At 45.0% G+C, this 9043-nt stretch overlaps 1 pseudogene; it reads right to left on the reverse strand.

Moving 5' to 3' along the window:
• Nucleotides 1-6362: 6362 nt before the first annotated feature.
• Nucleotides 6363-6903, reverse strand: LOC110295673 (sperm motility kinase X-like; annotated as a pseudogene).
• Nucleotides 6904-9043: the final 2140 nt, after the last annotated feature.

Below are 9043 nucleotides of genomic sequence, written 5' to 3' on the forward strand. Positions count from 1 at the left end.
GACAGAAGGCCTTGAGCATCTTAGGAGCTTTTTCAGTCCCTCCTTTTGACAATCTTATTCTCCTTTAAGACTAAAGAGGTCCCGTCCCTGAAAGTTCTGGCCCTCAGCCCTTTCCATGTCAGACCTTTTAGCAGTGGCAATACTTAGTTTTCTTGGTCACCACAACTCCTGGCACACTGGGTCAGGGGAAAGTCCACCTGTACTCCCTGGCTCTGTGGGAAGCAAGGCAGCATGGTGTGTTCAATCAGATGGATTGGGAAGTTTCTCAGCAACTTTGGCCAGACTTTTCCCAGTCACATTGGCCTCTCCTGCCCAGAATGGGAAAGGCTTTCAATAAGCAAACCAGCTTTCTTCACCACTGACCTCCAGGAGCCCACCAGGTTGCTAGAGCTCAGGACAGTCCTCTTGAGTGGGAGGTGGGAGAAGAGGGCTTTTAAGGTCATATCTAGTCTTACCCCACCCCGTCTGCAGCCGCGTCTGGTTTGCTAATAACGCTCCAAAAGGGTTACACACACACACACACACACACACACACACACGCACGCACACACACACCACACCAGTTATCGGACTTTCCTAAAGAAAATAGAGTTGTGTTCACTGCAGATAATTTTCTTCCTTGGATTTTCAGTTTTCTTTTCTTTCATTAAAAGACAGAAAAAGAAAATATTGGCCTTGATTCTTATAGCAATTGCTAAGTTCCCAGTTTGATATAGACTCGACCTCAGCCTTCAGAATAAATTAAGCATTTTCTGCCATAGGGGCACTTGATGGCCTCATTCTCAACCTGGGAACTCATTTTGGGGCAGGTAGAACAGGCTGACTAGAGAGCAGTCTCTGGGGGAGAGAAGTCTACCTCCTGAACATGTTCTCTGCAAGAAACAAGAAGCAAAGGAAATTATTTCCCATAGAACAATCTCTGATGTTTATGCAGGGTTGGGGACAAGGCAGGGGGCCACTGTTCCACATACAACTTTAGAGAACTTTTGCCACTCAGCCCTCCCCTCTGAGCAAGACCTAGTGAAAAGCCAGCCCTTCTTGCCTGGGTCCTTACCTGGGCAGATTTGTGCTGGGGTGGACACCTCTTCTTATGCAAGAGGGGACTATGACCACCTTGAGTCCTGGCCATCTGGCCTGGTTCCCCTGAGGGGCTATTCTATCCTATTCAAGAGTTCAAAGCAGAAAAACACAGGAAGGAGGCTCTTAGTGACTTTAAAACACACAGGACTTACTTGGCTGGCCCTGCAGGGCCATAGCACTCCACTGGTTCTCCATGAGCTCTGTTTCCTTTGGCCAAAGCCCCACCACCTTCTCTCTCTGCTTTGATCAGCATCTCTGCTGTTCACTTCTGCCTCAACAAGCATGAGGTGGCCCTTCAGGGCTTTCTGTGGGATTGGTCTTTCTAAAGTGGCAGATTGTTAAGTTTCTTAGTGTGCCACAAGTGGGGGCACCCTCAACATTTGTCACAAGTAACCAAAGGCAGTATGGATAAAATCAATGAGAAAGTGCACCACTCTTGTCCTGTGGGTGACTCCATGATATCTCTTTTGGAGCCAGGTTCTTCCAGGAGGCTTGACTTCTCTTTGGTGGTGGCAGGCAGCAGCACAAGTTTTGGGGGCAGTTCATGATTGTTTTCTTCACTCCCTTCCAGTGGTGATGTCTTGTTACCAGAAGGAGCTGGGGCCTGCATTCTGAGGCTGCTCATTAGTAATGGTCTCTTCCTGAATGATGGCCATTCCTTGATGGCTTCTTCCAGTTTATTAGCCTCTTCCTGGGTGATGGTCTTTTCCTTCATGAGGGTATGTTTCTGCAAGGTATCCCAGTGGACAAGCCTTTGAGGGATAGTCCCAGCTGCCTACAGGGATCCCCACAGCTCCTCTTGGGGGATGTCAGGAGGACATATTCCTGTTTGTGTCAACTGTAATCTCATTCTTGTCTGCTCTAGGAGAGGAGGTGAATAACAATTGAAATGGTTGGACACATGCAGTCAAAGCTACCTTATAACACAGTCTTGGACTGTAAGAAATTCTCACCAATTTCCAATCTGCTGCCCACAAGGGAATCAGTCACAGGACAGTCCAAGCTGGGATAGCTGGGGAGTTGGGTCCTCTTTGACTGACAGCACACACCATGCCTTTTGCCACCAGCCTGGGATTCTACTTATCCTCCTTCTCCTGGAGCTTAGATGAAGGTGAGGAGAAGGTGAAGGTGGAGAGAAGAGGCTCAGAAGCTCTCCTTAGGAAGCAGGGAAGGTGTGAAGATTTTCCAGGCCTGGCTGCATGCTTTTCAAGACTTTCCCATTGGTAGCAGGAGCAGTTGCTTCTGGGTGACTGGTGTTGTAGAACCAAGCCCTCTCCTCATTGAATTTTTGGTCTCTCAGATGCTCAATGATTTCTTCAAGCTTATAGTCCATGACTCTCATGGTCCTGACAATGCTAGGGCTTGGGGTACCTAGGAAACTTTGGAAGTCGGTGGTAATCTTGCCTTGCTGTCCCTGGTTATGGAGTGTGTGTACTGGCTAGTTTTGTGTCAACTTGACACAGCTGGAGTTATCACAGAGAAAGGAACTTCAGTTGAGGAAATGCCTCCATGAGATCCAACTGTAAGGCATTTCCTCAATTAGTGATCAAGGGGGAAAGGCCCCTTGTGGGTGGGACCATCTCTGGGCTGGTAGTCTTGGGTTCTATAAGAGAGCAGGCTGAGTGAGCCAGAAGAAGCAAGCCAGTAAAGAACATCCCTCCATGGCTTCTGCATCAGCTCCTGCTTTCTGACCTGCTTGAGTTCCAGTCCTGACTTCCTTTGGTGATGAACAGCAATATGGAAGTGTAAGCTGAATAAACCCTTTCCTCCCCAACTTGCTTCTTGGTCATGATGTTTGTGCAGGAATAGAAACCATGACTAAGACAGTGTACCTCATCATTTAATGGATGGTGGACCTCCTGCTGGGACAAAGATGACATTGAAAATGTCATGTTTCTTCGGTGGAAACGTGAGGAATGCTGAAGTTTGCAGCAATGATAAACCACCTTGCCTCCTCAAAAGACCTGCCTAGGAATGACAACCACCAGTGCCAGAGCCAGCCAGTCAGTCAGCAAATCAGATAGGTTGCCATCACCCCATTGAATTTTTGCTTTCTCAGAGACTCAATTTCTTCAAGCTCATATCCCATCACTCTCATGGTCCTGAGAATGCTAGGGTTTGGGATGCCTGGGAAATTCTGTGTGGAAGTAGGTGGTAAGCAAATTGCAACTGGGGCAGTGAGGTTGATTATAGGAAAGGGAGAAAGAAGATGCAAGAGACAGAGATGGGAGCACTGCAGGTCAATACCATGTCAGCAGTGAGCAGGTTTTCACAGTGTCTTTTAAAGTCAGGCAACAGAAAGCAGGAATAATTCCAGGAAGTTAAACAATGGCCACAAATGCTTATGTGATGAACTTCTTTTTAAAAATTTTTTATTACATATTTTCTTCAATTACATTTCCAATGCTATCCCAAAAGTCCCCCATACCCTCCCCCCAAATCCCCTACCCACCCATTCCCACTTTTTGGCCCTGGAGTTCCCCTGTACTGGGGCATATAAATTTTGCAAGTCCAATGGGCCTCTCTATCCTGAGCTTTTGTTCCCACCGGCAGAAACATACTCAGGACAACCGGAATCTTCTGTGGCAAAGCTTTATTGCTTACTTCTCAGGAAGACCCCGAACCCAGAAAATGGAGTCACTTATATAGCGCTCAGCCATGACATTTCAGCACCTGATGTGGCATGACAGCTCCTGATTAGTTGCTCGCCAATCACCCCACTATTACTCCCCGAGAATGGGCAGTGACTAGGAGTGAGTTCTTGCACCTGCGTACAAGGCTTGTTTACTAGTTAGGCACAGCGGAGGCCAGCGCCATCTTATAATGGCGATTGCTCGCAGCACGCACGGCTCTCCACAGTGATTGCTCGCAGCACAGCTCTCCACACCTCTCTTTCCAGTGATGGCCGACTAGGCCATCTTTTGATACATATGCAGCTAGAATCAAGAGCTCTGGGGTACTGGTTAGTTCATAATGTTGTTCCACCTATAGGGTTGCAGATCCCTTTAGCTCCTTGGGTATTTTCTCTAGCTTCTCCATTGGGGGCCCTGTGATCCATCCAATAGCTGACTGTGAGCTTCCACTTATGTGTTTGCTAGGCCCCGGCATAGTCTCACTAGAGACAGCTATATCTGGGTCCTATCAGCACAATCTTGCTAGTGTATGCAATGGTGTCAGCGTTTGGAGGCTGATTATGGGATGGATCCCTGGATATGGCAATCTCTAGATGGTCCATCCTTTTGTCTCAGCTCTAAACTTGTCTCTGTCTAAGAGAGATGCTATTTTATTATCACATAAACAAGGAGGACTGCTACTAGACGCTTATGTGCATTGCAGAAGGCTCTGAAAGAACAGGCTTAGCAACAGCTCCAGAAAGGGTGCAGACTGAGCCACCTTACTCTTATTTGGGACAAAAATTATATCTGAACTTTTTCGTGCCTCAAAAAGTTCAAATCAGGAAGGATGGATTGAAAATGTTAAATAATTTTCAAAAACTACTAAGAGACATAAATTGGCTTAGACATCATTTGAAAAGAATCTACAGGAGTGTAACCTCATCTTAGTCATTTTTTGCCATGTGGTAAGGAGACTCCTATTCACAAAAAGGCTATTCTATGAAGAACATACGATACTGAAAACTCTGCTTGTAAAATATGTCTGGCTCAGGCAGGTATATTGTTGACTAGTCTGGGAATCAGGATGGAAAGCAAAGACAAACCGATGAGTGAGGGAAAAAGAACTTGCTGCAGGACTTTGATGGTTAGACACTGGGTCACCACAGATTTACGTCTGGAAATTTGCTGCCGCTTTGGGAGAGATTAGGCTGACTAATACAGCTACTAAATAGAGATGGAACACCACGTATCATCATCATAAGGGATCCTGTCTCTTCATGGGTGGATCTACTCATGCTATAATACCAGGCCTGGTAATATCCTCCTCAGCCTCCTTTCCTTCAGTCTGTAACATTCCTAATTTTTTTCCCATTAGATGGGTAAGATCTTGTATGGTGGTTTGGTGAAGTTGCTCCTTCTGTTCATCCTTATCCTTATGTCTGCGAGTTATTGCAAAAGCCTGTCAAGGTCAGTCCTCGTTATGATATTGTGAAGCTTCTTCCTCTAAGTCTTTCTTCTTTTTCCTCAGGATCAAGAGGCTCCTCTCTCAGTGTTGTTACCACTTTTTCAGTATCCTCATAAAGAGGAGGGGTAGTAGGCTTAGTCGCACTGTCTTTACTCTGTGATTATCAGTGACCCCTGCTAGAGGATTAACCATTGCTTGGACCTTTTCTTTCTCATGTCTAGTATCCAGGTTGTCCTTAATTAAAGCCCATAAGTATCCACAAGGATTTTCTCAGGCTGATGGGTGTCATAGTGACCATGCACTTCTTGTCCAACCTTTAGGTTTCTAAATTTATGGTCCCTTCTTCAGGGAACCAAGGACATACTTCCTCTACAAAATCTAATAATGTCAGCAACTGCTGCTGGCGTACCTTAGCTCGCAATACTGTAAGCACATCTCTGAGCATGTGCACAAAAAGCAACCAACTCTTTCCCTGTCCCATTTTTCTTGTTTCTTTTCTAATTTTCTCTTTTTCTTTTTCCTATGTCTTTTGGGTTTTCCAACCATTATCTTTCTCAAGCCCCCGTACTTTTTCTGAGCTCCCTTATTTAAGGTTCCTATGAATTACACTCCCAAAAATTACTCACTGCTGCCAACAATTTCACTTTTCCACTTCCAGCAGTGTCCTTCACTGCATCTCCCATAGTTGAGCCTTCACATTGGGCACTACTTGCCAGAGACAGCATGTCAGTCAACACAAAAATCACAACTTAGGGAGTGAAGATGATTATAGGAACGGGAAAAAGAAAATGTGTGAAACAGATATGGGAGGGCTGCAGGTCAAGACTGCTACAGCAGTGAGTGTATTTTAACAGTGTTTTTAAAAGGCAAACAACAGAAAGCATGACCATTTCCAGGAAGTAAAACAGTGAGTACAAGTTATTATGTGGCAAGTTTATGGTAAACAGTACCTATGTTTGACCAAGGCCATTTCCTTCAGGCTTGGAGAATCTTTCAAGGACATATGCATAAGCAGAGGAACTTGGCAGGATATAAATCATGTCTTACCTAAAAACAAAGACAGATGCCAGCAAATGCTTCCATGATTAAATATAAGGAAGAAGTCAGCCAAAGTTAACTCTGGGTGTGCTCCCTACACGTCCGGCCACCCTGAGGATGAGGAGGATCCTTGAACTCCAGATATTGACAGAGTGGTCCCCATATTATATTACTTCCTTTGAAGAGTTCTGGGGCACAGTAGGGCAGCATACCACAGAAATCAAATCCACTAGCTTGTGTCCAGGAATGACTTTACCAGCCAGGCCAAAAATCAAACAACTTGGCCTACAGTCAATCAAAATGTTGCTGGCCTTTATGTCTCTATGGGCAATGTGGTTGATGTGACAATACTGCACCTCATGTAGTATCTAGGCAAATATCCTTTAAACCTCACTGTCCTTTAAAGACCCATATTCCTGGATGCTGTATAGTTGATCTTCCTCTTGCTCCATCAACAGTTAGGGGGCCTCTCTTACCTGGATGGTATGAAACACCTTGATAATATTAGGGTGGATAAGGGATTTAATAATGCTGACTTGCCTGCAAGCTTTCTGGTGTTCCTGACAAGTTTTACAGCCATAGAGGTCAGTTTGGGAACATGGTAGGTTAGTTTGACCACTGAAAAGGTTTCTGCACCCAGGATTGTCATCATCTTATAGTGAAGTTCTCCTCAATAGAGTAGCACACCTCCAGTCCCTGCTCCATGATCAGGCCCTCCTTGATATGGCTAGAACCAAACTTGAAATTAGAAATGAAGAAAAGCATTTAAAATCAGACTCAAGTATATGTTTATAGTTACAAATTCCTATAACAAAATGACAAGAAAAAAAAAGTCAGAAATGCATCAGACAACCTAGTCAGGTACGTTGAGTACTTGAGAAGTAAACAACAAAGCACCTTCTAAGGCAGTAGACACAAACTATGACATAAATCAGGTTGACAGGGACCAAGTGCAAACTGAGAAAAGACCACACACAGTGAAAGCTGCTCAACGGAATGAAACACTCATCACTCACCATCAGCACACACTGTGAACAAAGACGGCAAGAAAATCAGGTTTGAGAGAAGTTGATAAGATGACACCTCAAACCCCACAGTGTCCAGGCTGGGGAGCTGGCTCTGGAGTCCAGAAGCTCTGCTACTCCTTCAAAAGACCTGCATTTGGTTCTCAGGACCCAGGTCAGGGGGCCCACAGCTGCCCTAACTCCAGCTCCAGGAGATCCTACATCCCTGGCGTCTGAGGGCACCCATACAGCACACTCACGGGTTCTACAGGTCACTTAAAACAGTGATAAAAAAATCTATGTAATTTTATTTATATGACTTCTGAAGGTCAGAAGAGGGCATCAAATTCCCTGGAAGTTGTAGTGAACATTTGGTTTCTTTAAAAACCCAAGCATGTAAATATGTTACTGTTTTAATTCCAGGTGTCAGATAAGAGGCACACAACCACCTGTCATTCCAGTTCCAGAGACTCCGACTCCCTCTCCTGGCCTCCACGAAAGGCACCCGTGATGTGGTACTTGGACATACATGGGGGCAAAATACACACATAAAATGAAAACAATAAAATATTCTAACTTAACAAACATAATTTAAAAACTAATAAAAAGTAAAATGGAAGAAAATACATGGAAAAGCAAACACAAGAATCAAGCCAGCAAACACAGAAACCAAATCAAAAACAGCAAATCAAAGTCACCTAGGTGGAGAGAAACTCACTCTGTCAGGGGCCAACAGCTCCAGAAAGTCCAAGTATAATCTCTCAACAGTGTCGAATTCTAATCGCTTTCCAACCAACCAACCAACCAACCAACCAACCAACCAACCAACCAACCAACAGCTTCTGTATTCTAAGGGCAGCAGGCAGCCTCAGCCAGAGTTGTAAGTGGACAGGTGTCTGTCAGTCCTCACCAGGGTTCCTCGTGAGGTCAGAGCAAGGAACGGGCCAATCGTGGCTGGGCACAGAAAAAAGCTTTTCTTCCTTTTTTCTCTCCAAGGACAGGAAGACTGGTCTTGGTGAGTGGGGCAGTAGAGGGCTGGTTACACTCAAATGTCTGTCCCCAGTGTTGCTCCAATGATCCACTTTCTCTCTAAATAGCACCACCTGGTGGAAACAACATTCAAACACTTACCTCTCTATGGAACCTTGACAAGGACAGTTCCCTTGTTAATAATAAAACAAGGAATTGTAAGAACTACAGTGGACTCCAGAGCTTTGACCCTCTGACTATACTGGTAGTTGTGACAAAATACTATTTTCCATGACACTCCAGGCCATGAAACATCTGTGGGGCAGAGAGGAAGATTACACCAGAAATGGGGACCATTAGATCTGAGATTTCTCACCAAAGTCTAGGATCCAAAGTGGGCTGACATGTTTTCAAAATGGTCAAGAAATCAGCTGTCAGCCAGGATCCCATAAACAACAGATATGGAGCCATATCCTGGTACCCCAGGCCCTTCTGCTCTCAAAGCGCCTTAGTTTTGTCCTTATAAACAAAAGAAATTGGTTGTTTGTGCATCTGGATATTGGCAAGGCAAGAGCAAGAGCAAGAAACCAGCAGATTGATTGTGTCACAGGGCTGCTTTCTAACTCTAACTGGTATGATTTCCACTGAAAAGCACTGTATGATTTCACAGAAGGTCAAGAGAAAGCATGAGATCAATCTATAAGCCCTTTCTAAAGGCCATGGCTCTTTGGCAAGTCCCTAGTGCTTGTGGGGTCACAAACCTTACTACTGTTGTGTTGAGGCTGACGTTTGAAGAGGGAGTTGGCAAGACACAGACAACACATCACACATCTAGACATGTTCAAGTTAGCTGTGGCCAGCCTGAGCAGAGT

The sequence above is a fragment of the Mus caroli genome, unplaced genomic scaffold, assembly GCF_978045245.1.
Source record: "Mus caroli unplaced genomic scaffold, Mus_caroli_1 scaffold_7, whole genome shotgun sequence".
Classification (NCBI taxonomy): Eukaryota; Metazoa; Chordata; class Mammalia; order Rodentia; family Muridae; genus Mus; species Mus caroli.